Below are 13,967 nucleotides of genomic sequence, written 5' to 3'. Positions count from 1 at the left end.
GTAGATGTATGTACATTATAGCTTGCCTTCCATATACACAAAATGTATTTTTTATGTTTTCTTATGGAAAAATTTTAAAGTTTTTATATTCTATCTTAACTTCAACTTCTTTCCCCTGCGCCCCCCCCCCCCCTTTCAATCCATGTCTATTTCTAATTGTCTCAGCTGACTGGAAAACACACCTGTTTTCAGAGAGGATGTCAATTTCTGCTAACACTCCTCAAAATTAAAAAGTTTGATGAAAAATTTATATTTTTTCCCTTGTTTGTGGTGAATTATCAGGTTTTAGCTTTCTGATCAAAAAGTTGAAAAAACCTGCCAGCTTTCAGGTTTATTTTTATTGAAAGCTCAGCTTTTCATTAAGGAGACTGTATATAGAAGTTTTTATGTTGCACTGAGATCATGTACAGTTTCCTAAATGGCATAACGCTAAGCTCATTTTCTATATTAGATGCACGCAAGGAACATCATGTAAGTCTCAGTGACAAAATGCAGCATCATAAATGTAGTTATTTCACAGAACAGCTTAGAGAAGAATATTAGAAGTTTAGGTCTCATAAAGGTGTTCAGCTAACTTGCAGAATCAGAGACACTGGGCCCTGCCCTGATAGTTGGCTTCACTAATAAGTTAATTTGAGATTTTCACCTAGAGGTGCTTTTAAGTATACTCTTCTTCTAGACTAAATATGTTCAAAGGCTGTTTATATTCGTTTGCTCTACTGCCCAGTACTTTGTCCAGCAGCTTAAACAGTTATATATCTGCCTCTGTTTTTGTTTCCTGATGGATTTATAGGCAGCGGTCACACTTCTCACAACTTTGGCTTTGGTCTTCTCAACAAAACAAACCTTTAAGCTACTTTGATTTTTTGGCCCTGATCATTCTAGCAGTCTTCCCTTTGCTTGTTTGAAATTTTAATTAATATCAAAAAAATGCAGATGACCAAAGCTGGATGCAGTACAAGACTCACTAGTACCTGTATAATGATATTAGTATTTCCTCATCTCTACTCGAATTACCCTACCTGAGGCATTTTAGGATCACAGCAATCTTTTACAGTTTTCTTGTCTTGGCAGTACACCACTAAAGAGCTTCCACCTAAGAACAAAAATGCTGGGTAACACACAGCCATTATCTTTATGCTATGAAATTTTCATTTCCATCAGCCTGGTTGTCAAAGCTATTTAGGTATATCCTATACAATATTCTATCCCTCCTCCTAACTTCCTAAGATACTTCCTGACTTTATGTCATTGGCAAAGGTGATGAGAACATTTCTCTCTTTCATGCTGTGGTTTTTAAAGAAAATCTTAAAAAAGATAACCAAGACCAATATTTGAAGAACTGCACTGGTAATATCACTCCACTTCCATGGTCCCCCTTCAACACAATATATTTCTGTCTTCTTCACCAGTTCTTTATCTACCTTACAGTTTCTCCACTAATTCCCATTTTTCTCCTATTTAATTAGCAATTTCTCGTGTTCTCAGGTATATTACTATTTTTCTGAAGTCTGGAGAAGATCTGCCATATTTCATCTGTTTAGAAAATTTGTTATCAGAGAAAGGTATTAACTTAGAACAGTATGATTTGCTCTCRATAAACCTTTGTGGTATTTATTACATTTTGCATTTACTTTCACATCTTTCTTTAATTATTCTTAGATTCAAAGAAATGCTTAAGTTCTAAGATAACGTAGCAACACAGCTTATTGGCAGCAGACGACACTGTGGGATATGACCCCAGATTTCCTAATGAGCGAGGTTTATTCATTTGTTGGCCATTGTTGCTCATGTTCCTGGGATTCCACCAAGTGTTCTTTAGCTCTGCAAAACTGGACCTTTGTCAGCTGTCATGTATATTGTGACTGCACCTCAGTTAAGGTGTGAGACAGTTGCCTGAATTGATTAGACTGCAAGAGCCTTCCTTAGGTGCAGCTCAGTCTGTGAGGTTGCTACCTGCTGACTGAGATGCACACATCTTGTTCACACCAGCACATTACTYTGTTTACTTAATTTGTAGTATGCTTGTAGCATGTTGTGAAAGAACATTTTAATGTGCATTTTAAATATCATTATGCAGCCCATTTGCCGTTCTTGATTCTGCAGGAAGATACACATTTATRTAGGGAAATATAGTATTCCGTTGGCTGAGAAATAGTGATTATGAAATTATTGGCTGTCTTGCACTACATACAGATAAAAAGCACTCACAGAAAGCTCTCCAGAAAAACTCAACCTGAGGCAGAATCTTGAAGGTAGAAGGTAAGAAAATTATAGCAAATGCAAACAAAGAGCAATAATAAGAAAGGTTAGGCAGCCTTCGTATCTGGGAAACTATAAAACCTGGTGGAAGCTGCAGAAGCACACAGATTTCAGACATCAGTGGCAAATGGGTCTCTTTTAGGAAGTTTGAAATTGCTCTTTTGACTTTGCTGTCCTTAGGAACCTCTTTTCCTGTGACTATAGCCCTGAACTTTGAATAATTTTGGTGTTGCAAGAAGAGCTGATATTTTGTCAACGATTGCCAGCAAAGGGCCAAGTGATGCATACAGGCATACAAAGAAAGCAGATTGTCTTTGAATTCATGACAAAGAACAGAACATTCCAAGCTGTCAATATTTCAGTTATTTTGTGCAAAGATTTTTAGAAGTGGTTATTTTAACTATGATGATTCCCTGAGAACTATGATGATTCCCTGAGCTGTATTCAGCAGAAATAGGTCTTTAGGGTTACGTTTTGCCATTCACAAGACCACTTACTGCTTATGCATGTTGCATGTAAATATCCTGTGTTGTTTTAGTTAACTGCTGCTATTAAATTTGCTGTAGCAATCAAAACTCTGTCTGCATAACACTTCAGGACAAGAAAATGGGTTTCCCTCAAGCATCAGACCGAAGTGGCCTTAGGAAGAGTTTAACTTGCCTGCAACCACTGAGAYGCATGTCCTCTATTGCTCATACTGATGTGCTGCTCCTGCAGTACTGTCACTGCAAACTATATTACCTTTTTGCATCAGCTTCTCCTACAGAAACTCAGCTAGACAGACCGGTAAAAATGAGTCTTTGCAGTGTTCTCAACTTGCTGTTTCAGGCAGGAAGAAAACAGACTATGTTACAAGCTTGCTGTTAATGCTTCCAGARTTGTTTGCTGCTTATTTTGCCCACTAGCTCCTTACAAGGGACCTATGCAGTAACTCTTGAAGATGACAAGAGCAAAGAGGAAGGTTTGGGAATTGATGTTTGAAGCTCACTGTAGCAAGAAATGTTTTCTTCCTTTCACATGGTGATCTCACATCTTCTTGCTTTCTCATGTAAGAAAGTTGCTCACTTTTTTATGAAGTGCCAGGATCTGTGACCTGATGAAAGGATTTTCTGCCTTAAGACCCAGAAAGATGACAGGTATCCGAATGTCTTCTCAAACATAAATTCATTCCATGTTACGAAAATATCTAAAGCAGAAGTAGGGTACAAGGCATTGGCCAAAAGGACATGCATTTCTATAGAACACGTTAGGGATGTAATATCATCTTGAACTGACTAAATTTTTAGTTAAATACAGTAGAACTCAGGGAGCCTTAGCTCTAGGGAAAGCATTTCATTCATGCATGATACCCAAATGTTGTCTTCATAGCCTGAAAACTATGTATATTCTGTGAATTTGTTCTAATGTCTTTGTAAGTCTGAAAATAAGTGGATTAATTTTTTCCCATTTGGAAAAGGATTACTTAAGGTAGCTGTGTTTCTACCTCTATTTCAGGAATTTGGAACTACAGAGTAGTGGTGAGTACAAATATAGAACCTTTTATTTTTTTCTGGATCAGTATTTGTGCAGTACTGCGCTTTTAACTGACAGTTGTAACATTAGTACTAAAAAGGCCAGAGGTTACTAAAGCTCTTTGTTTAAACAGAAACTACAGGGCTGGGTGAATTGCAGGCTTCAACGCACTCCTTTGCAGCTAAATCTCAGTCCTGACCTGGTCAGACCAGTTTCCTTTGGGAGAGAAGAAGTAGTAAAGACTTTGTGCTCATTCTAGGTTGTGCAGTACAAGTAAGAAATAGGTGTTTAGTGGATTTCATAACACCTAGAGCAAGAACTCTAGCAGGGTGTGTGAAAGACATTGAGAAAGAACTAATTTCTCGGTGCTAATAGAGCTTGGCTGAAATCTCCTTCCAGACCATGATGATGCTCTGTTGTTTGTATGCTGTATCCTCAACAAAYATGAGAAAATGAAGCTGAATTTTCTACAGAATTTTTCATAATGTTTTTAATCTGGAATGCTTTGCTGATGCAAGTACAATAATATCTGTTAATAAAGTCTGGAGAAATTAATTAGTAGAACTACTCAGGATGAAAAGAGATTTCCAGCTGATATCTCAAATGGGTGGGATATGTTGCAGGAGATGCAGAAAGGGTGTTCTGGAAGTATAAGTGTAGAGGAGAAGGTCATGATATAGCCTGGATTGTTTAAGGCCTGGTTTGGATTTGCTGAGATCTCCCTAAAAAAGAAAGAGCTCTTTCCGGCAAAGGACTAATTCTTATGGGATAGTTTAAACTCTTTCCCCAAGCAGAATAAGCTACCCTGGCAATGGGAAGTTTTTGCTAGCGCAACTTCCACAGCAGAAAGACCTTCACCACCATAGTCAATCTGGTCAAGGAGGGCTGTACAGCTATATACATTTAAGTGTGAACCAGTCTTGGTTTTGAAAGAGGGAGAGCAGGGGGGAAAGAATGCATGCAATAGGCTAGAAGAAGTTAGTAAAAAGATTATCACCAAAGCAAGTATTTTGGAGCGGAACCCAGAAAGCCTTGAGTTACCAGCTATGCTGTTGCAGTGCTTCATCTTGGTCACTTCATCTCAGTCACTTCATCTCTTTAGACCTCTTTCTTATCTTGGAGGGGGAAATTAAAAAAGCCTATAATGTAGCCTACCCYGAAAAGCCCTTTGGGGTCTATGGGAAGAGAAGCACCAATTGGGAGCCAGGTGTCATTATTCAACAAGTGAGAGAATCAAGAGATTCTAGATGATCTACACATTTATGTAGATAGGGGAGGATATATCTTTTAATTCAACATTCTATGGGGCAAAAATAAAAAAGATCTGTAAGTTGCCCTGGTAAAGGATACAGTGTATTTTTCCTAATGTGACTTTTCCATGTAAAAAAAAACCTAGAAATTTTTTTAGGATTTTTTGTTGATTTTCAAGTGTTTTATGGTGCCTTTTGCTTACACTGATGTTCAGTAGAAGACTTCTATGCAGTGTGCCATGTACTGGCATATACCAATGTCTTATGTGCGTGAGTCTGCGGCACAAGAACTGTATGTCTGATGTAAATTATATATGACATATTAAGAATAGCTGTGACCTGTTGGGAAGGCCTACTCTTTGGATGTTGTCCTTCTGTTCATAAATCTTCTGGAAAAATAATTAGCTCAGAAAGCCTTTGTGCTTTGTACATGTTGACTGTAAAGATACAAAGTATGCTAAAGTATTTAAAATCCCATGAGTTTGCAAAGAAGTTCTGTGCAATAAGATATCTAGCTAAAAGACAGATGTATTTAAACTTTGAGTGAGAAGAGGATAACCTTTCAATTTAAAGAGGACCACAGCTGGCTACTGGTGTGAATTCAGATTATGTCAGCTTGGTACGGGGAGAAGTGATATTCCAGGCACTTAATGCTCAGACCACATCCTGCTGTGAACTCCCTGCAGTTGAGCCCCAAACCCTTATGCAGCCTATTGCAGGGTTTTGCACTAAAATGTATGCCTGCACTGCAGATTTAGTCTGGGTAATCTAACTTTTGGTCTGAGTTCTCTGTTTCACCTACTTTAGATGTTTTTCTTGCATTATGGTGTCCTCACTGGTACTGCATGCATCTATGACTCTTGCTAGATCTTGTTTTTTTAACCTCTGTCATGAGACTGAGCCAGTCATGATTACTCTGTGATTCACTGTAGGAGAGCACATCCATCTGTCTTGATACCTTAGGGGATCTGTAGAAAGGCAGTGGACAAACCCTCAGAACAGTTAGCTATATTTACTTTTTTAAATGATGAGGTTGCTACTCAGAGGAAACAGCTGCCAGGCATTAGTTTACTTCTTGAGGATGAAACAACTAAATTAGGCTGAAAGCATTGCCTTACTGAACAGGCAACTCCTACTTCTGCACGGATTTTGGTCTGTGGAAAAGACATATTCAGTGGGGCAAACTATATGCCAATATACTGGAGTAGAATTCATTCTTAACATATTTTACAAAAATGAATTTCTTGTYTGAAGAAAAAAGTGTGAGTGTGTGAGTGTGTGTGCGCATGTGTGTGACTTTTAAACAAACTTGGTGAAAATATTTATATAATAGAGTTTTTGAAAATGCAAACACCATAATGTAATTTGCAAATACTTATTATACAGATATTTGCTAAAATTTTAACTTCTTTTAAGATTTGTCATTTCAAATCACACAAATTGGAAAAACTTAGACATAGCATTTTTGAAATATAAATTTTCAGCCAACTCTGATCCTTGTGTGATTATTCTGATGAAAACGCAAGTCATGAAAAACCAGGCTTTTGGAGTGCGAGATATTCTAGTGATTGAGTGCTACTGTGCTAGTCAAACTGCATGACTGGTCCTTTAAGTTAAATGGCGTGAACCACAGTGATGGAACCATTAGTCTTTTCTTCATTTCCTTTTGTCATCAAAAAGGAATTGTTCTAACACTAAACTCTTATCTCAGAAAATGTTTTTTGGAAGTGGGCGAAATCTGGCTTCTGCTTCCCCCTCTCCATGCAGACCTAGTCTTATTGACTGGTGATGCAATTAAGAAACTCTCTAGTCTTATTTTAGAAATTTGAATTTCTAGGGTTACAACAGCTGTTTCCCGTCTAGGCACTGTTATTTGCCTACTCTTTCCTCATCAGCCTTCTGCTGCTCATGGAGGAGAGAGGGGACAGAGTTTCTCTTGACAGAATACAATGCTCCTGTAAAAATTCCACATTGACCTTTCTCAGGTGAAACAAATTATATTTCAGCCATATTCTCTGCATATACACTGGAGTGAATATGCCACGTAGTTTGACTATTTGAGTTGCTTCTCCATGTGCTACTGATTGTGAGCAGGCCTCATGATTTGTTAAAGCAAAAATCTGTCCAGTCCTCATTTCAAAGTGAGGCATTTTTTTTTACCTGAGTGCAATACTGTACTGTTGACAGTAGTATCCTCTGGACAAAGAAAGAGTTTGCATATCAGAGGCAAGATCAGCCAAAATCATAAAATCTGGAGTTCAAGGTTGCACCTCAGAGAGGCAGGGGCCTTACATTCAGCCTTGGCCAAACAGGGGCCATCTTTTGTCCTTCATCAAGCCCACTGCCCATTTACAAATTTAATATGTCTGTGTCTGAAGGATGTCTGTCTTGTTCTTGCCGTGAAAGATGATCACAGCAGAGTATGAATGGTCAGTGAGAGAGTAATGGCTCTACATGGACCTTGGGCCTGGTCATTCGTATTCAACAAATATAATGGCTGGCATTAGCCAGTCTTCATTTAAGAGGAGTTAGGAAGAAAAGAGATGCAACTGCAAGCAGTCAGCACAGACAGGGGAATCAGAGACAGATGATGGTAGTAAATGGACTGCTGAACTGACCATTCTGGCCCTTCTTATGTCAGAGAAATGCAGTACTCTCAGCATGGAGGCACAGGGTGTATATGTGAAACTGAGCAAAAATGGAGGAAATCAGTTGAGGAATCTACAGGATTCCCCATTTATAAAGAATATTTCATGAGTAAAAATATGAAAAAATCTTAATGTGTGGAAGATAGTTCAAAAACTATGTGGTGGGAGTTTTACAGAAATCCCGTATTTTCACACTTTGACTTTGGAATAAGTGTCTTTTTGATATTCCCTCTGCTGACTATATTCTTTAGTTTGTATTTGTTCACTTTGATCACTGATGCATTGCAGTTCACATCACTCCACATAAATTAACCAGCCAGGCCTAGCTAATATATAGCAACAAAAGCATTTTTCAGAAAGAAGTCACAGAAAACAATAAAGATCACAGCCAGTCCTAAGGTGAAGGGAAACCTGCTTGTTGTGTGCCTCTGCAGAGTCTAGTTGGAGGCCTGTAGCTAGCGGTGTCCTCAGGGGTCAGTACTGGGTCCAGTCTTGTTCAACTTCTTCATCAATGACCTGGATGAAGGGACAGAGTGCACCCTCAGCAAGTTTGCTGACGATACAAAACTGGGAGGAGTGGCTGATACGCCAGAGGGCTGTGCTGCCATTCAGAGGGACCTGGACAGGCTGGAGAGGTGGGCAGAGAGGAACCTCATGAAGTTCAACAAATGCAAGTGCAGGGTCCTGCACCTAGGGAGGAATAACCCCATGCACCAGGACAGGTTGGGGGTTGACCTGCTGGAAAGCAGCTCTGCTGAGAAGGACCTGGGAGTGCTGGTGGACACCAAGTTAAGCATGAGGCAGCAATGTGCCCTTGTGGCCAAGAAGGCCAATGGTATTCCCTGGGTTGCATCAGGAAGAGTGTTGCCAGCAGGTTGAGGGAGGTGATTCTCCCCCTCTCCTCAGCCCTGCTGAGGCCACATCTGGAGTACTGTGTCCAGTTCTGGGCTCCCCAGTGCAAGAGGGATGTGGCACTACTGGAGCAAATCCAGCGAAGGGCTACAAAGATGATTAGGGGACTGGARCATCTCTCTTATGAGGAAAGGCTGAGAGAGCTGGGTCTGTTTAGCYTGGAGAAGAGAAGACTGAGAGGAGATCTTATCAACGTGTACAAGTATCTTAAGGGAGGGTGTCAAGAGGATGGAGCCAGACTCTTTTCAGTGGTGCCSAGCGACAGGACGCGAGGCAACGGGAACAAACCGAAACACAAACAGTTCCATCTGAACATGAGGAGAAACTTCTTCCCTGTGAGGGTGACAGAGCACTGGACCAGGTTGCCCAGAGAGGTTGTGGAGTCTCCTTCTCTGGAGATATTCAAAAGCCGCCTGGATGCGATCCTGTGCAACGTGCTCCAGGTGACCCTGCTTGAGCAGGGGGGGTTGGACTAGATGATCTCCAGAGGTCCCTTCCAACCTCAACTATTCTCTGATTCTGTGATTCTGTCCTCAAGAATATGACATTAGTGCAGGAAAGTCATGTATAACATTCACTGAACTTAATTACATGTAGAAAAAGACCTGAACCAGTAAACCAAAGGGAGAATGTTCATGGCAGTGATAAGATAGAGCATCAAAAGCTGGAGACCTGGCCAAAAAATAGTCAGGACACCAATTGCTTTCAAAAACAAATTTTCACAATAGATTTTGTACACTGAAAAGGAATCCTCTGTCCCCAGAGAACAATCTGAAGAAATTACAAAAAAGAATTTATCTGCTCTGCAATTAGAAAAAAAATAGTTGTGGGCTCCAGATACTTACACACCCATATTCCTGCAGCCTTTGTTTGGAAGCCTACCTACATGAGGAATGTGAGAAATTCTACAGTGACCCTTAGCCAGGCAAGGAAATCCAGTGTTCACAACACCACAGAACCATCAAAAATGTATTAAATGACCATTTTCCCACTTGTACTGTGAGGTTAGCRTGAATGAAAGAATGAATGAATCTCTTCTATGTATCTTATTTCTAGTATCTCAGATGCCAAAATGAACCTGTGGTATGCACTTTAATGGGCTTTTTTGGCTCTGATTGCATTCAGTTACAGAAGACACTTAGTCTTTTAGTGGCTTGGATTTCATGGGTGAGAATATTTTTCAAGGTTTCTTTTGAAATAACTGCTCTTGAAAAAATTTTGATTATTTTTTATGAAAGATGGTAACAGAAGTGAAACAAATTTAACTTAATGCTAATATTTCCAATTGTCTATCAATATGTAATGTACTGTTTGATCATTTTTGAGCAAACAAAACATGTTTATTTTCATTGCTTCAAAGTTCAAATCAATAAATACTGGATTTTGCTCCCTGTCTTTCCACTTCAGTTTGTCACTGGTAAAGGAGGGGGGAAAAAAAAGAGAAAGAAAGATGAGATGAAAACTTAAAACTGAAAACTTAAATACTTTCATTTTTATCTAAATTAACTAGAAGCCAAATATTTTTCATGCTGAAACATAAGAATGTGTTTCAACAAATATTTGTGCCATATGATACAAATTATTTTCAAGTAAATGGTGATGTAATCTGGAAATCCATTTTTGTCAACAAATACTTCCAAAAAAAGAATGCCCATGAGCTTTGATCACAACCTGGCATTTTAGAAACTTTTATTTTTAAAGAAAATGTGTCCTAAAAAAATGGATTGCGTCACTGACCCATTGCAGTCCCTCGCACTTTGAATCCTGATTTCAACCCAAAGTATGTTGCCTGCATCTTCATGTTAAAACTATCGATATTTATGCTAGTATTTTGAAAGGTTCTAAGAGAACTGGCGAGTTTGTTTGCACTGAATTTCTACATGGACRAAATATTTCATTGGGATGGTCCAAAAACTCTGCTGACCACGGAGGGGAAGATGAGTGTTTACTAAAAACACCCCAAATGCTCATGAAAGATGTCAGCTTTTCATGGGCTTTTATGGAATAGTGAAATACCTAAAAAATGGCATATTCTGACAATGAAATATTCCATAATGCCCTCAAATGTTTGTTTTGGTCCTCATTCTGTCATTCTCTTTATGGGTTGAGTATTCCAGCCATACAGCTGTCTGCAGCACAGCCATCCTTCATTGGAGAGAAGACACTGCTGCACTAAATGGTCAACAGTCCAGCTACAGAGTCTGGATTTTAAAGACAAATAAGGCGATGGCATACCTGAGTTATAGCACCAGTGAGATACAGCAGCTGCACTTCAGAAGTTTCTGTTTGTTTAGTTGTTTTGCTTTGTTTCATTATTTGGTGCAAGGGCAAACACTTTTCTGCACAGCCTTGCTCATTAGCGTCTTCTGGTCTCTTTAGAAACCCCAGTCTGAATTCCTATGGTTTTTTTTGTTTGTTTGTTTTTTTCTCTACAGCAGTAAAAAGAGAGAAATGGTAACTGAACCTATATTCCCTTCCTAGCATGAGCTGTTGAGTTGGGGGCCAACAGATCAGCCACAACCATGCCATGGGGTGAGCAGGTGTCTGTCATGAATCCAGGAGCTATGTGGAGGAAAAAGGATGAGCAGGGAGGCACTGCGGGGCGGAACATGGGAAGGTTGTAACGGGYGGAGCACTGCTGCCGGAAAAGAAGGCGGGGCTTTACAGCATTATAAAAGAGYAGGACACGCTTCATTAAACGCCATTTTGCCACTCCTCATATTGGTGTCTGTGTGGTGATGGTCCGGGGTCTGGGGAGAAGGCCCCGTGCCTCCTCGGTAAGAACGAGAACGGTAACAGAGCTACCTGACTCTTACATGGTGTTTGTGTGCAGGGTTTACTGATTCAGGAACATAAATAATAATAACAGTAGGTAAGATAAWTTCTTATTTTAATTCTAAATAAAGAGCAATGCCAAGCTAAGAGGAAGTTTTACATCATCTATATCTTTAAAATTAAAAAAAAATGCTGACTGACTGTCAACTGCAGCTAAATATGACCCTCCAGTCACTGCTGAGTATTTTGAACCCTGCTCTAAATTGATAGTGATGATTCCTCATGCCAGATCCTGCTGTCTAGAAGTCTGTGGCACTCTGTGCTGAATGAAAATATGCTTATGTTGGAAGAAGAATTCTTGCCTTGCTGGATAATAATTTTGTTACTTATTTTAATCTTGTATTACAAATGGGTGAAAGTATTGCGGCTTTGGCACTAATTTGCTGTTGTTTGCAAGATGCTGTTTGAACATATATCCCTTGACCATATATCAAGGGTTTTCCTCTCATTTATTGCAAGAAAAGRCCATTGGAGAAAAAATTTGCATCTTTTTTGATAATTTTTACTGTAATGAGAATCTTAGTCCAACATATCACTTAGATTTATATGCACATAGCTGTATAGAATCTTCTTTTAACCTCATGTCCAGATGCCTCTTCACAGCACAAAAATCTGGTACTCTATTCATATCTTTCTATTTTGAATTTTCCTGACCGKAATTTTTTATCTAATGCAGGAGTGAATTATTTGTAACCGACGGTACTTATCCATTAGTGCCTATCATACAATCCCAGAGCACCAGCCTGAAGAAATGTACATACTGCTTGATGGTTTCTAAAAAAACCTCCTTTTTTCAACTCCTCCTGTAAGCCTTAGGGATGCCATTTGTCATATTGCAGTAGACAACATGACATTGTGTAAACACACCTGACAATAAAACAAGAAGTAACCCCAGAGGAACTGAGTTTTATTCTTACAAAAATGGATCAATTTCTGTTTTATCAACAGAGTCAGGTCTAGGTCAAAGGTTCTTTTCCTTTCACAGTAAGAGGCTTTCTGGTTCATTTCTCTGAAATAAAGGTTTCTGCTCTTCTACCAAGCCCTCACAAGGAAGCTCACCTTTTGGTCTGTCAGGTGATAAAGATGTGTCTCTAAGTATCAGCCACTAAACTCTGAGGAAGGAAGCAGCCTAAATCACATCAGCCTTCAAAAGCTACTGAGAACAGATGCTTCTGAAAGCTGTTTGTTGAAACCTCTGTATTTAGGAACAGTCTTTGTCTCTCAGATGAACAGTTCAGTTTGTTCACTTGTGCTATGGTGCATATTTCTCCTGCAGAAGATCTTCCTGTAAACATAAAGCTTTCTTTTATGAGAATGTATGTGGCTTCCTCCTTTTTTCTTTAAGTGTGCACATGGTAAAGACAGAAATCCCGTGCAGTTAATTGCCAAAAGCCAAGTCATTGTAAATCACCATAACTTCAGGCTCACCTGGTCCTTCAGTGAGATTTATACTCCTCAGTAGAACAAAGTATGATCTGAAGGATAAAGGGAGCAAGGGTGTCAGCAAAATCAAAGCGACAGGGGCAATCAATGAATAACCTTAACTGAACAATATGAGATACCAGGGAACAAGTAGTGACCTTCCCCTTAAGGTGCAAATAAGCTGCAGTTTTGGGTGCTAGTGAAATCACTGTGATCCTAAGCTGAAAGGTAATAGAGGCATAAGAAAGTGCTGAAGAGGATTGTGACCTGTACCTTAACAGCAGCAAGCGAGTATATCTTAATAATGCATTCTCTGACCCTTAACCATTTTCAGATCAAGCTGGAGTGATTTTCTGGATGATTAAGTCAAACCACAGTTTTAGCAGAGTCCAGGAGTAAGTGGCTTGTGCTATATGAGAGAACAGACACAGGAGAGTTTTTTAAGGCAGGGTTTCCAGGCAGAAGCCAGAGAAGCAAGTTTCTATGAGACAGATCTGTGGTGTTCATGAAAGAAAAAGGCATGTATTATTTCACTGTAGATTGGTAAAAACTAATTCTGAGAGTTTTGTAAAGAGAAAGAATGAAGCTCAGAGGTGATTTGGTAAGGGTGCAAGAAACTGTTCAAATCTTGGGGGATGTCAGATCATGAGGAAGCAGCAGACAAGAATGAGGAAGAGAGATAGCAGGAGAGGAAAGAGATTGATTTATTTTTTAGTCTTTTGCACCTCTCTCAGGAGTTCCAGTGGTGTGAGGAAGAGCACAGCAGGCTGCATGTAAGAAATTGTGCTACAGAAAAGAACCAGAATTATTTTCTTGATGCAACTGAACCCACAAGCCAAGATGCTTTCCCCCCTTTGAGAAAGAACTCTCAAGCAAGGGTTGAGAGAGGAAGCAGTCTGAACTTCTAGCTAAGCAAGTGGAGTAAAAACCCACAGTTCAGATTTGGGGGAGATATGTTTAGGAAACTTCCTGGTTACTTCTCCAGCCCCTAAGAAAAACAGAAGAAATTAGAGAAGGGATCCAGGAATAATAATTATTTTTTTACCATCAAAAGAGTTTGAGAAGCTTATGAGTTTATGCTGGCAGAAATCTGTTATTCTTAGTTCTTCCATTTAGTAAAATAACT

The sequence above is a fragment of the Apteryx rowi genome, unplaced genomic scaffold (assembly GCF_003343035.1).
Source record: "Apteryx rowi isolate R43461 unplaced genomic scaffold, aptRow1 scaffold_1228, whole genome shotgun sequence".
In the NCBI taxonomy this organism is placed as follows: Eukaryota; Metazoa; Chordata; class Aves; order Apterygiformes; family Apterygidae; genus Apteryx; species Apteryx rowi.
The sequence above is the reverse complement of the archived record's forward strand: the minus strand, read 5'-3'. Positions refer to the sequence as shown.